Source organism: Sebastes fasciatus, chromosome 19 (assembly GCF_043250625.1).
Source record: "Sebastes fasciatus isolate fSebFas1 chromosome 19, fSebFas1.pri, whole genome shotgun sequence".
Taxonomy (NCBI): domain Eukaryota; kingdom Metazoa; phylum Chordata; class Actinopteri; order Perciformes; family Sebastidae; genus Sebastes; species Sebastes fasciatus.
Window position 1 is genome coordinate 22,870,164 of NC_133813.1, and position 12,319 is coordinate 22,882,482.

At 43.9% G+C, this 12,319-nt stretch overlaps 1 long non-coding RNA gene across 1 annotated transcript in view; it reads left to right on the forward strand.

Annotated features, from left to right (window-relative positions):
• LOC141757742 (uncharacterized) overlaps nt 1-12,319 on the forward strand; it is a 113,868-nt gene that overhangs the window by 73,844 nt on the left and 27,705 nt on the right. Inside the window, exon 4 of the long non-coding RNA XR_012591742.1 lies at nt 7,304-7,390. This is a non-coding gene — a long non-coding RNA (uncharacterized LOC141757742). The remainder of the gene's footprint in view (nt 1-7,303; nt 7,391-12,319) is intronic.

The following is a 12,319-nucleotide window of genomic DNA, read 5'->3' on the forward strand; positions in this document are numbered from 1 at the left end:
AACATGTTTTCTCATTTACAGCTTGTGGTATACATAAATAGTTTGAGTTTTATTTGGCAAGTTTTGAGATCTGCCTCTGAAAGATACAGCCCGCTCGCACGAAAAGGTACATGAATGACACAATAATTCATTTCACAATGCATTTAGCGTGCAATAAGCACGCCGTTTTTGCTTTTGCCGTAAATATGGATGAGTCCAACAAACACATGACTTTAAACCAGGGGGCCAGTGTTTTTTTTGTAAGTTACGTAATGTTCGTGATGTGTTTTTTAGTGACGTTTGTGACGTGTTTTTCATAATTCCGTTATGTTGTTTCCATACATATTTTACTTTTTAGTTTTCATACTTATTTTAAGCCCAACCGTGACGTTTTTCTTAAATTAACTTAGTGGATTTGTTGCCTAAACCTGCCGTTACCGTAGTTTTTTTTGCGTGGCATACAAATGACACGCAAAAAGCCTAAAATGCGTCCTCATGTCACGTCCGTATAATGTTGTGCTTTTTATACGCCTTCCCATGGGATCAGGTTGCTGCAAAGAGATGTTGCTGTTGAACTTTTTTTTAATGTAATTCCATTGACCTTCACTATATTGAAGTAGAGGCAGAAATCTCAGAGATGAATATCTCACAACTTGTCCTCATATTTCACATTTTTGTCCAAAGCGCAGTTGGTGCTGTGGTGCAACACACCGCTCATTTTTGGCATATTTGAGAAGCTGGCCACTTTGAGGCCGCCCCAAAGAATGTTTCATTTCTTATGGCCTCATAACGGCAAAGAAACCTTTACTGCAACACTGGAAAATACAAGAACAGCCTTCAGTGCAGCATTGGCTAAATAATTTATTTATTTATTATTAATTACTTATTTACTTTTTAAATAATTCGATTTGCTCTGAATGACAAACTTGAGGATTTGAGGGAAATGTGACCCCCCTACATTACTTTTCTGGAGGGAAGTCCATATATACAGTATTTGAATGATAACTCTCACTCTTCATCAGACAGCTTTGTTTTTTTCTTTCTTTTAATTGATTTGCTTATATCAACTTTATAAACACTTAAAGATCCATATGGCAATTTTAAATCAAATAGGTAGCTATTTCATTATTCTTAAATATTTCATAACACTAACAAATGTCCTTCCTCAGCCCCCATATACTGTAGGCCAAAGTGTGTCCACATACTCCTTATTTGACCTGGCTATCATAATATCCCTCCATCCGTCTCCAGCCCTCCCTCCTTCCATCCCTTCTTTACCCGTCATGTCGAGGGAATGGAGGAGCGAGGCAGGGATGAGTAAAGCACATGTCAGGAGACGTAAGGGCTTCTGCGGTGGCCGACGAGATGAAGCTGTCAGAGGAAATGCTGTCAGCGCCGACACCCAAGTATCAAGGGCATCTCTGCGTCTTCTCCTCCTCCGCGCCCGTCCTCTGTTGCCTTGCTTAATTACACTGCATGTACGCTACTACCGCTATTGTCAGGGGCTTGACGTGGCTGCACTGTTGGCATGCATGGAGCCAAGTTTTGACACAGTGCCCCGGAGACTGCGCTGTGTTGTTTTGATGTGCTGTTGAAGGCTTGTGTGCAGAGGCAAGGGAGCTGAGATCAAGAAAGGGGTCATGTGTGCTCGTTGTGATTGAAAATAGTTCAAAATTTGTATTTTATGGGAGTGTGTGTGCAGTAATTTAAGTCTGTGTTTGTATGCCGAAGAAAGTGTGTGTCTTAAAATCAAGATATTCCACTAAAATTTCAGATTGGAAGAGTCAGGTTGCGTTTAGGTTTTGTGGCCATGTAGTGCAGTAAATGTACAGCTCAATGCAAAATTTCCAGTATGCGTGTACGCGTGCACAGTTTTTTCAAATGTGTGTGTGCTTGTGTCCAAGTGGTACACGAGGGCTGGCAGTGGACGCATACTTCACACCCCAGTTTGACCAGGAAGTAGTTGACAGCTCTCAGTGCCCTGGCCTGCCGCTAATTTCTCCACTTCCTTCCTGCTAGCCTAGCTTAGCATCAATCACCTCTCTCCACTTGCAGCGCTAGTGCAAACCAATTTCCTTAATGCTGATTGCACTGTAAACCAACTCTCCTCACCAGCTCTGGCTCTTGTTTTCCGTTTTAGCCGTTCATTCTTTCTGTCTTTCCTTCCACAGCTTCCTCTCGACTCGACAAAGCAATGATTCAACCGAGCTGCTCAGCCACGAATAGACGACTGAAAAAGCCTGCTTCTATTTTTAAGATTTGCACCTTCTGCTCAGTGCATGTCAATATCTTGTAATGTTAGAAATACGTTTTAGTTTACCTCCTCAAGTGTGTATCGTGCACTATCTCTAAATCAGATCCAGAAGATTTTCTTTGGCATTACATGACTTCTAAATCTATCTGTGCAGAATGCAGAGTGAGAGGGGATCCCTGCCGCTTCCAGCTGAGGCATGAGAAATTCCCTAAATGTTTCTCAAGTTTAGGAGTCATCATCGACTCAAGAGGAGGCTAGCTATTTCTCACCTTCGCTGAATCTGCACAGCCCTCATCTGAGGTCAGGAATTGTGCCAGAGGCTCCACAGCATGTGTGTTTACATGTGCCTGTGTGTGCTCATGCTTCCTTTTAACTCCGAGGCAAAGGAAGTGAGGTCTGAGACAGACAGGATTCCTCCCCGCTAAAGCAAAACAAAGTGATGACAAGTAAACCACACCACATTTTAAATGTCCCTTAATTCTTTTAAATTTATTGTGTGGACGTAAACCGCTAAAGTCATGACTAGGATTTTGTAAGTAGACATGAAGTGTATCTTACCGTGAGAAGAGTTAGGCCCCGAACACAGCAGCTATCAGCTCTCACCTCATCAATGTCATTCCAGCCAATTATGGGCTCTAGCGCTAGAATTCTTCTCTGCCACACCCTTTCACATAGCACGGGCCCTCCGACCAACTGAGGGAGAATTCACACCACATCAATCTATAAAAATATGTTGATGTGCCTTCTTGTTTTTTTTGTTTGAATCTAAGGAAATTTGAAACACATTAAAGATGAACCAATGTCGTAATCTAACATTGGCCTTGTGGCTTGTCAGCTGTCATTTATGACGAGATTACTGGCTCTCTTGCCTTAAGGAGAACGTGTGTTCAACAAATTGTTTACTAATTTGTACAAATAATGGCATTCCAATGCAAACCTGCTTGATGTGTAACTAAAAATATAAAAGAGAACACATTTGTAGGGCATTTTTAAACCGTTTTCCAAAGAAAGTTAAAGAACATCCAACAAAAAAAACATATTGATAAATTATTAAAAGTAAAATGCAAGTAAAAATTGAATGAATAAATTCTTAGATGATATCTTGATGGATGTTGCTCGGAATGAAAAAGATGAAAATCTGTGTGAATGAAGGTTAGAAAATACTAATTTCTCCTAAATGTTTGGCTTGATTTCCTAAACCGCCATATCCCTTGGACTCTGTATACTTTGGTCTGTCTGCGTTTGCTTCCTCTCTCTGAGTGAGCGTAATCGTGTGTGTGTGTGTGTGTATGTGAAACTGTTGCAATCCAGTGGCAGGCCTTTCCCAGTGGAGAGATTGATGAAGTGCAGTGGCCTGGGGGCCAAGGGAGAAGTAGTCCCCTGCTGGGACTTCTCTCTGGCCCACTGAGCACACCACAGCCACACAGGATACATCACTCAATCTGCTGCTGGCATACACACACACACACACACACACACAAACTCTGCGCTGGACAACATAAGGGCTGGACGGCTCGGAAGAAATCGTAGCTGCGTTTACTCTTGTCCTAATGGCTGGTACAGAGCGGTTCATGTTTCAGCCTTGCTCCAGGGCCCAGCACTGACATGCTGCTACATTATGTTAGCCTGTGTTTTATTTGGCTCTGTTTGGTATAGTGTAGTGGGATAGGAAGTGAAGGGGGGGGGGGTTACAATTGAAGGCCCAGCATGTGGGCCACTCCAACACAAACAGTAGAGGTCTGCTGCACACAAACTGCTGTGTTACGTGCGGTCCGAGCCACAGATGGAGCAATTCTGTCACTATGTTTGTGTGTTTTTAGTGTGTGATGGGATGTGCAGCGTAAATGTCAACAGGTTCAGCTTCCAAAAATCATCTCGGGTGTATAGTATCCATTGTATACTGCGTCTGTGCATGTAATGTATAAGTGTTTAGGGGAGGGGGGCCGCAAATGCTGCACAGTGTTGGGTGGCATGCACGTCACATCGTCGTTGATGGATGGCTCGGATTGCCGTGACCAGGATGCCCCGGCTTCCAATGCACCGCTACTAGCATGAGCGGTGCTTACGCAGCCACCGACACTGACTTGTCTGGGACCGCCTGGACTGGCGACATAGTCTGTTAGATTCCCGGAGAGAGCCCCTGGTGCGTACACATGCTTGCATGCTGACACACACACATGCATGAAAAGTGGGGGTTGCGTTGCCCTGACAAATTACCAACATCCCCGGCACTCCGGTGTCTCAGCGTGGGGGAAACTCGATGGCCCGGTAGGAGGCGGGTGGATAAGTGGAAGGTCAGGGAATTGAGTAAACCCGCGCTTTCTCCACGTAAGGCATACATTTATTTTAAGTCTCTTTATCCAATCTATCAGCACAACCTGCGCTCGTTGGCGCGAGGGGCACCGAGTATGTGAGAGGTGTACATGTTCATGTGTGTGTGGGCATGCATGTGTGGAGCTGCAGCGAAGGCCGGCGTTCCAGACTGCAGGGAGAGGATTAGGAGTCTGGAATGCAAGACACTCCTTGACCCCAGCGCGACCTTTGAGGCTAAATCCCCTGCCCATATCTGTCCCTCATGGGTCATGATCCAATTGGTAGCCCCTTTAGAATGCCGACCTCTTATGCACCTCGTCACTCAGTCTGCTCAAAACATCTCCATTCACTGACAGTGGGGCCTAAGCCAGCCTGCTATAGGATAACAACTGGAGGATTCTAGTTGTAGACCCGTTCCTCGGGGTACGAGAATAACATTTCAAAGCTGAAATTCAGAGACATTTTCGTTAATGCAAGCCTACTTAAGGAAATAAAGAAATATATCACTCTTGTTCTGCCTTTCAAGTGTCCATGTACACCTAAAACATAAATGAAGCGTTTCCCCTTTTCCCTATTTTGGAGGCCTGTACGCCTTTCCATTTGTGAGCGTGTCGACCAAGAATGACGTTAATGGAGGTGGAGAGGAGCGAACACATCAGAACGGCGGGTGAGTGGCAGTGACACTGAGCAGCAGCAAAGAGCTGGGTGGCGGGCAATCAGAGAGGCTCTCTTTCTCTTTCACTTCAGTCCCACATGACATGGCTGACTAGAGAGATGAGAGACAGATGGGTGCCCCGCTCGCTACTGAGGCCCCCCCTGAATAAAATATCATACCTCTGATTAATTCATATTTCATCTGCATGGAGAAAAGCATTCTTGTTTTTAGATGCCGTTCAGATGGCATCTGTTGTTGATTCAGGTTCATTCACTGAATTGTCTGTTTACACTCTAGATGGTAAATTATGAAATCAATGATCATTGATTTCATAATTGGCTGGTACACTTATTGAATTACAGTCACTCAATTAATACTTCAGATCCAGAGATGACAGTAAATAAATGGTTAGCAAGTGCACACATTAAAAACCCTTTTTGCATTAGCATTGTACTGTGTAACAAAGTGCAATGTTTTTCTGTAATGTTTTATTGGTTAAACTTGTTTTAAAGGAATTTGACATTTCAGGGAAAACACATACACTGTCTTGAGAGTTAGACGAGAAAATCAATGCCTTTACTATTTTGTGGCTCATGGCACAGTGACTTCCTGGAGTCTTATCATCGTTGCAGTGGAAACTCAAGGAAGTCACTGCAATTGGCCAGGAAATAGTCCCATCCATACCTCCGTAAAACCTCAAATTGTTGTTTTTACTTTTTTTTTTACGGATTATAGAAAAAAGATTACACGTATTAATTAGTGACCTGTAGAGGTGCTGGTAGGCAGATTCGTAAAGAGCTAGGCTAGCTATTTCCCCCTGTTTCCAGTCTTTATGCCAAGCTAAGCTATCCAGCTGCTGGCTGTGGCTTCATATTTAGCATACAGACAAGAGTCTGGTATCAATCTTCTCATCTAACCGTTGGCAAGAAAGTCAATAAGTGTTTTTTCTGAAATATGTCAAACTATTGCGTTAATGGTATTCAACTGCCTTATCTCTGCTTTCATCTAATGTTCTGTCAGCGTCTCTGCAATAGAGCACTGCAGGAATGACATATTTTTGTAGGCCATCCAGGAAGTTGGCATCGCACTGATTCCCTCGACAATTATTGCAGGAAATAAACTCTGTGGCAAACAAACGTTTATGATACATGACACGTACCGAATTTGTTCAGCAAGATAATCTTCACAAATGAAAACCACTTTTATGGTTTTTGAAGTGTGAATGCAATCGCCAGAAGTAAAAAGCTAACGTTTATACACAACGAGGCTGTAAAGGCTGACGAGTCGGCGTGATGACGCTTAGTAGTCTCATTTACCCACTTGTTAGCAACTTCCTTTTGTAAGACACGCAAAAGACAAGTGGGATATTTACTGACTTCCAGACGAGGGAACCAGAAGTGCTAAAATGCTAACTCATTTCTGGGTTTTAGGACTCATTCCCGCAGCACTCTATTGTACAATCTACCCAATTTGTGTATCTGTGTCATGTTTTTCAGTAACTAATAGTAATTTTACTTCACTGCCTTTGTGGCATGATGCTGCAAATAGACTCATGATATATTGTAAGGGAAATTGTAGCATTTTTCATATGTTGCCTATTTTTTCACTGGTCAACCAAGACAAGATTTGTGGAGCCAAAGGAAATACTTCTACTACTTCTACTATCCACACAACATAACGCTCACATCATGGTACACCCGCAGATGGTTGGGATGGCTCCATATTAGTTGATTCAAATGGCTAGAATTTATTGTTAATGTTAGGGTTATCTGGAGTTAAATGGACATACAATTTAATTAGAATGGGTGTAGAAGGAGGACAGAATAGAGATTTAGGAGGGGAGGGGAGAGTGACACGGTCAATGGTTACATCAGGCACCTGTTATGGATCTGTGGCAGCAGGGAGGGGGTAAAGGAAGAAAAGAGATGGTAGAAACTGGTCAATAACTTTAGAGGAACAATCAGGAAAGCTAGAATTAGACATGTTCTGTCGCTCTGTGTTGTCTTGACTTTATAAAGCTGTGTGAGTGTGAGCCTGTTTGTGCAAATGAACACACATGGTTGCGTTGTCTAAGGCTGCCTCTCTGTCCATCTGTCTCACAGGAGCAAAAGAAGCAGCTGTGAGAAGCCTGGAAGGTCCCCCAACTCTGCCCCTCACCTGTGTCACATCTGCCTGCCAGTGCCATCAAGGTGCGTCAATCTTCCACCGTGGCATCTCTTTACCTGTGGCACTACGCTGCACCTTCCTGGCTAGCACGCTTCTACCCTTCCCCCCTTACCTCCCACCTCTTGTTGCTCAAGGCATCTGTCACTCACCTGTCATTTCTTTCATCAACTCCTGCCTTCCTCCTACTTTCTTGCGCCGGCCCCGGCGAAGGCGGGAAGGGAACCATCGGAGCGAAAATAGTGACCACTTTGCCCCAGTTCCGGGTTTACATGTAGCTGCTGCGAAGAATGACACATCAGGGAGGTGTTGACTGACAGTGGCATCGCACTAAAGCAGGTTTCTCTTTTGAGGCACAGGAGTTTGGAGAATGTGCGAGTTAAATAGTTGACACACTTGAAGAGTTTTCCATCTGTAACAGAAATTCATAGGTCTGTTTTGCATAATTATATCCAGTATGATAGAAGATAAAGTAACATGAAGTCTACACACATGTTCCTTAGACTGTCAAAGGGTTAAAAAGAGGGGTTAAAGATGATGATAATGACCAACTCCGTGAGTTGTGGGACGTGAAAGCTCCAGGAAAAGCTAGACCCTTAGTTAAGATTTAAATAAATAATACAAAATAAATAAAAAAATAAGAACGAAAACTGTCAAGATCCATTTCTCTACCACAAATCAGATCATGAAAAGCACAACAGTTACAGAATGTTTAATCTTATTGATTTAAGGTCTATGAAAAGCCATGATTAAAAGGTCATGATGAGAAAGGGGGGGAAAAAATCAAGTTAAAAATGCAGTAAATAAATCTTTTTTGTGTCTGATGGAAACAGAAGCCGGCCCACCAGTGATGAAAATGATGAAGTGTCACTCATCACCCCACCTGTTTTCCAGTCATGTCACTTCCACATAATCCTTTCACAGTGAGAAAACATATTTCAGCCTCTTTTTCCTCGGCACAAAAGGAGGATATCATATTCAGTAATATCCCCTAATTTCAGCAGACCAAGCAACACACACACAGGCACACATTTATTCCTTGTTGGCAGCTGTAAACACACACCGTAGTTTTCTGAAATTTGTTGGTGGCCTGAGGGTCGACTCTGAGGAAAATGATCAAAGCAACAATACTCCTCAAGGGTTAAAACGTCAGCAGCAACAAATTTGCCTTCACTAAGCCTACCGCACAGGTAAATTCTAAACTATTGAGAACCTCGCTCAAATTCCAGTCCTGCGCTGCGTATGGAAAGACCCCACAGGTGAATCCATGATTGATTAGCTTTACTGAAGACGAACATGTCTCGAGGCAAAGAGAAGGAGGTGATAGTTACTTCCTAACATATATTTCCCCCCCCCTTTTCGGACCCTCCTCAGCATGACAGGCCTCCCATGAGCTGAGTAGAGGCTATTCCAGCTATCAGTGGCTAGACCTATCGTGAGTACTGTCTGAAATATTGCACAAATAACGATCAAAGCAGCTCACTGCACTGGCTGAGCCCAGACAGTAAATCCAGCCTGGTGAGGGCCAGACAGTGATTTTGTTTCACATTTCCGCCCAAGACACAGGCACATGCAAGGAAGAAGAGAATAAAATAGATTAAAAAAAAAGAGCCTGTGGCTGTGGCCCAAACTCCGGCCGTATCAGTTAGGCTTTGCTGCCACGTGGCATATGGTACAAGACAAACTGTCAGCCTTTTTCCCTCCTGTCTGTGCTTGCTTAGAGATGACAGGAGCAAGAGCACGTTTGTGTCCCGGCAGCAGGCATCATGCAGGCTTAGCGGTGATTTGGGGGGAAAAGGGGTGAAAGGCAGAGCGTCTTGCTGTGGCGAGCGGTGATGCGTCTGCATGGCTGGGCGTGGGGGGGCTACGCAGTAGCTGCGGGGGACAGCGCAGTGGCTGCGATTGTGAGGAAACTGCAAATTGATCAAATTGTAGAGGCAAGACTTTAGGCCTATTATCTGGGTCATGTCAATGTCTCTCTGGTCTCCAGTTGGTCACAGGGGCAAGTAGAGTGTGTGTGTGTGTGTTTGTGTGTAAGCTTTAAGAGACAAAATTCAATTTTTGTACGTGTGTCTAGTCAAACCGTCATGCACATGTTGTTTACACCATGCCTCTGCAGCAAATAGATCTAACAAACACACTCTCCATTAGCACCAGAGTGATACTTCCCAACACGTTGTGGTGAAGGTGAATCTTAGGTCATTACAGATTCTTATTCATCTAACTTTTTCAAATCTTACTTATCCAGTTTTCATCACTGGATACAGAAACTCTCCTGGAGACAAGTGAAGCTGCCGTTTCCATATATGCAATCTGACATCTGCGAGTCACATTGTTCCCCTATCAGCAGTGATCACGGAGCCAGCCCTCTATCGGAGTTGACTTCGGCGGAGCATATCGTGGCTATTAGCCTAGCATGGTGCGTGAGCCCCGTCTTGTCTTGTTGCTGAGGGTGCTGTCCTGTGCAGCGCGGGGACACATGCATGAGGGAGGGCGTCGTCGTCACTTGTCACCACGCTTCTGTCATAGTCCCCGGAGTTTCGATGGCTCCCTCCGGTCCCTTGTCACTCCGCCTGGCTGGAAACAGCTGGTTACCAGAGCCAGTGCCATGTTAACATGGTACATGCTGGTATGTAGTCCAGTACTGGGAGCAGCTTATGCATGATACCAGTTTATTTGCTATCGCTTTTTCATTTTATTATCATTATTATTATACTATAATATGTATCTTCTCTGCTGTATGTTCATACCAGCTAATGTCAAACAGGTTTGATGAAAGCAGCTCCTGACTCCAGCGACCACACAGCACAATTCCTTGTAAATCAGCAGTGCTGATATTAGCTGTTGAAGGCTAAATGGCCATTATGGATCCTCAACACTCTGACACGTTGTGACCTGCCTCCTCTGGTGAGGTATGCGGCGCTGTGTGTGGGAAACACATACACACATATGCATGCAAAGTCGCTCGCTGCTCCGTGTGTGGGCCATGTTTGCCACCACTTACTGACAGGTCAGACTCCCATGGTGTGATCAAACAGCAGCCACAACTCTCCAGAGTTCCCACAACACTCCGCCTGGTGGAGAGTGGACAATAAAAACAAGAGTGGTGGGCTTTCATCACAGGCTTTACCCAAAGCCTGGCCTATTCTCGCTCGCTCATTTGGCCCAACTTTGTGAAGGTCAACTCAAAAATGTAAACTAAATGTAGCTGTGGGCTGGGAGTAGCTCCAAACAACATCATTTATATACAGTAGACACTGTACCTGTTTTAGGACACCCAAAAATAGCATTATTAGTCTCTCATTGCACAGGAAAACTATGTTAAGTACCGTAGGTCAAAGTTGAACCAGAGGTTCTGTAAACTGTGATGAATATTTATGACAAACGTTTTGGGTAATCAAATGTTTTATTATTATTATTATTATTATTATTATGTTTTCAACTTTTTGCCTTTATTGAGCAGTAGAGAGACAGGACATGTGGGGAGAGAGGGGTACAACATGCAACAAATGTCCTTTTGTCGGTGTTCAAGCGGTGGATGTTGTTGTTGCGCTATGCGTGTCCTATGCACAGTTTGGTTATTTCTCAATGGGGTTGTATGAGGTACTTATCCATAGTCAGTGTATTTACAGTAGATGACGGTCGGCACCAGACTTGCCCCAGTTTGGAGTAACAGACAGGAGTACCGGCACAGAAGCAAAGCAACGTACTGCTGTGGACGGGGCCGGCAGCAAAACATATTTTAGCCACCTAAAAGAGAGGCTCTCCTTAAACTGATATAGATTTTTTTAAGTGGGACTTTAAATTAGGTGGCTAAAATACGTTTTGCTGCCGGCCCCTGTCCACAGCCGTACATTACTTTGCTCTTGTGCTCGTACTTCTGTCTGCTTCTCCAAACTGGGGGCACGCCGACCGTCATCTACCGTAGGTAATACACTGACTATAGATAAGTACCTCATACAACCCCACTTCAAAACACCCAAACTATCCTTTTAATGCTCACAATTGCTTTCCAAATAACTTCGGCTAACCTGGAAGTTTGTTTAAAACCAATCTGACTCCTTGTGTTTCTTGCTTCATCAGACAAATTTTTTGTGAATTTAGCCACATTCCCAGAGTACTGTGTTACTATTAACAATAGGAATGATGGCCCAAACTATGAAAATAGGTTATATGAAACTTAGATTTCCCTTTAACCAGCTCTCTTGCTGCAGTCTTGCTGTGATTCAAACCTTCTTCAGGTACTCGTATCGTGACAACAATGCTTTGTTGTGTGTCTACCTCTCAGGGTCAGGGGGTAGATTTATTCCGACTTGTGCAAACAGCGGTGATTAGCTCTATAAAACTTCAGGCTAAACAGTCTGACGGCCAGTCAAGTCAAGAGGTATTGTAGTACAGAGGGGGCCCTATCTGTAGCGCTATCAGCCCCAGCCCCTGTCCTCCACTAATGGAATTGTCCTCCACCCCAGGCTGTGTATTACCATAGATCTGTGGGATAGTCTCACTCCAGCAGGAGAGCCCAGTGATTTAATAAAGGGCCCCTTTCTGACTCACTTACGACACAACAACATCAAGACCGGCAAGTTCAGACATATAGCAAATAAATAAACAGAGGCTCTCTTCGGAAATGGGATGCGCAACTCAATCAGTCTGTGTGTGCGTGTGTCTGTCTATGACCAGGCTGATTATTCAAATGAGCTGTACCTTTTAGTCTACTATGGAAGAAACCAGAAACGACAAGTAGATCACGGTGTATGAGTGTCGTCAGTCCTCCATCTGCACCGTATGTTCTTCTCTTTCATTAGAAGCCTCTTCAGACATTACATACGATATGATGATGCATTTCAAATTCTGTTTGGATTTAGTTTCTCATTGCATTGAATAAGAAAAAGCATGTTATAAAGCATTTTTTTAGATGCTGCTTATAAATGCTAAATACCAACATCTTCATATCT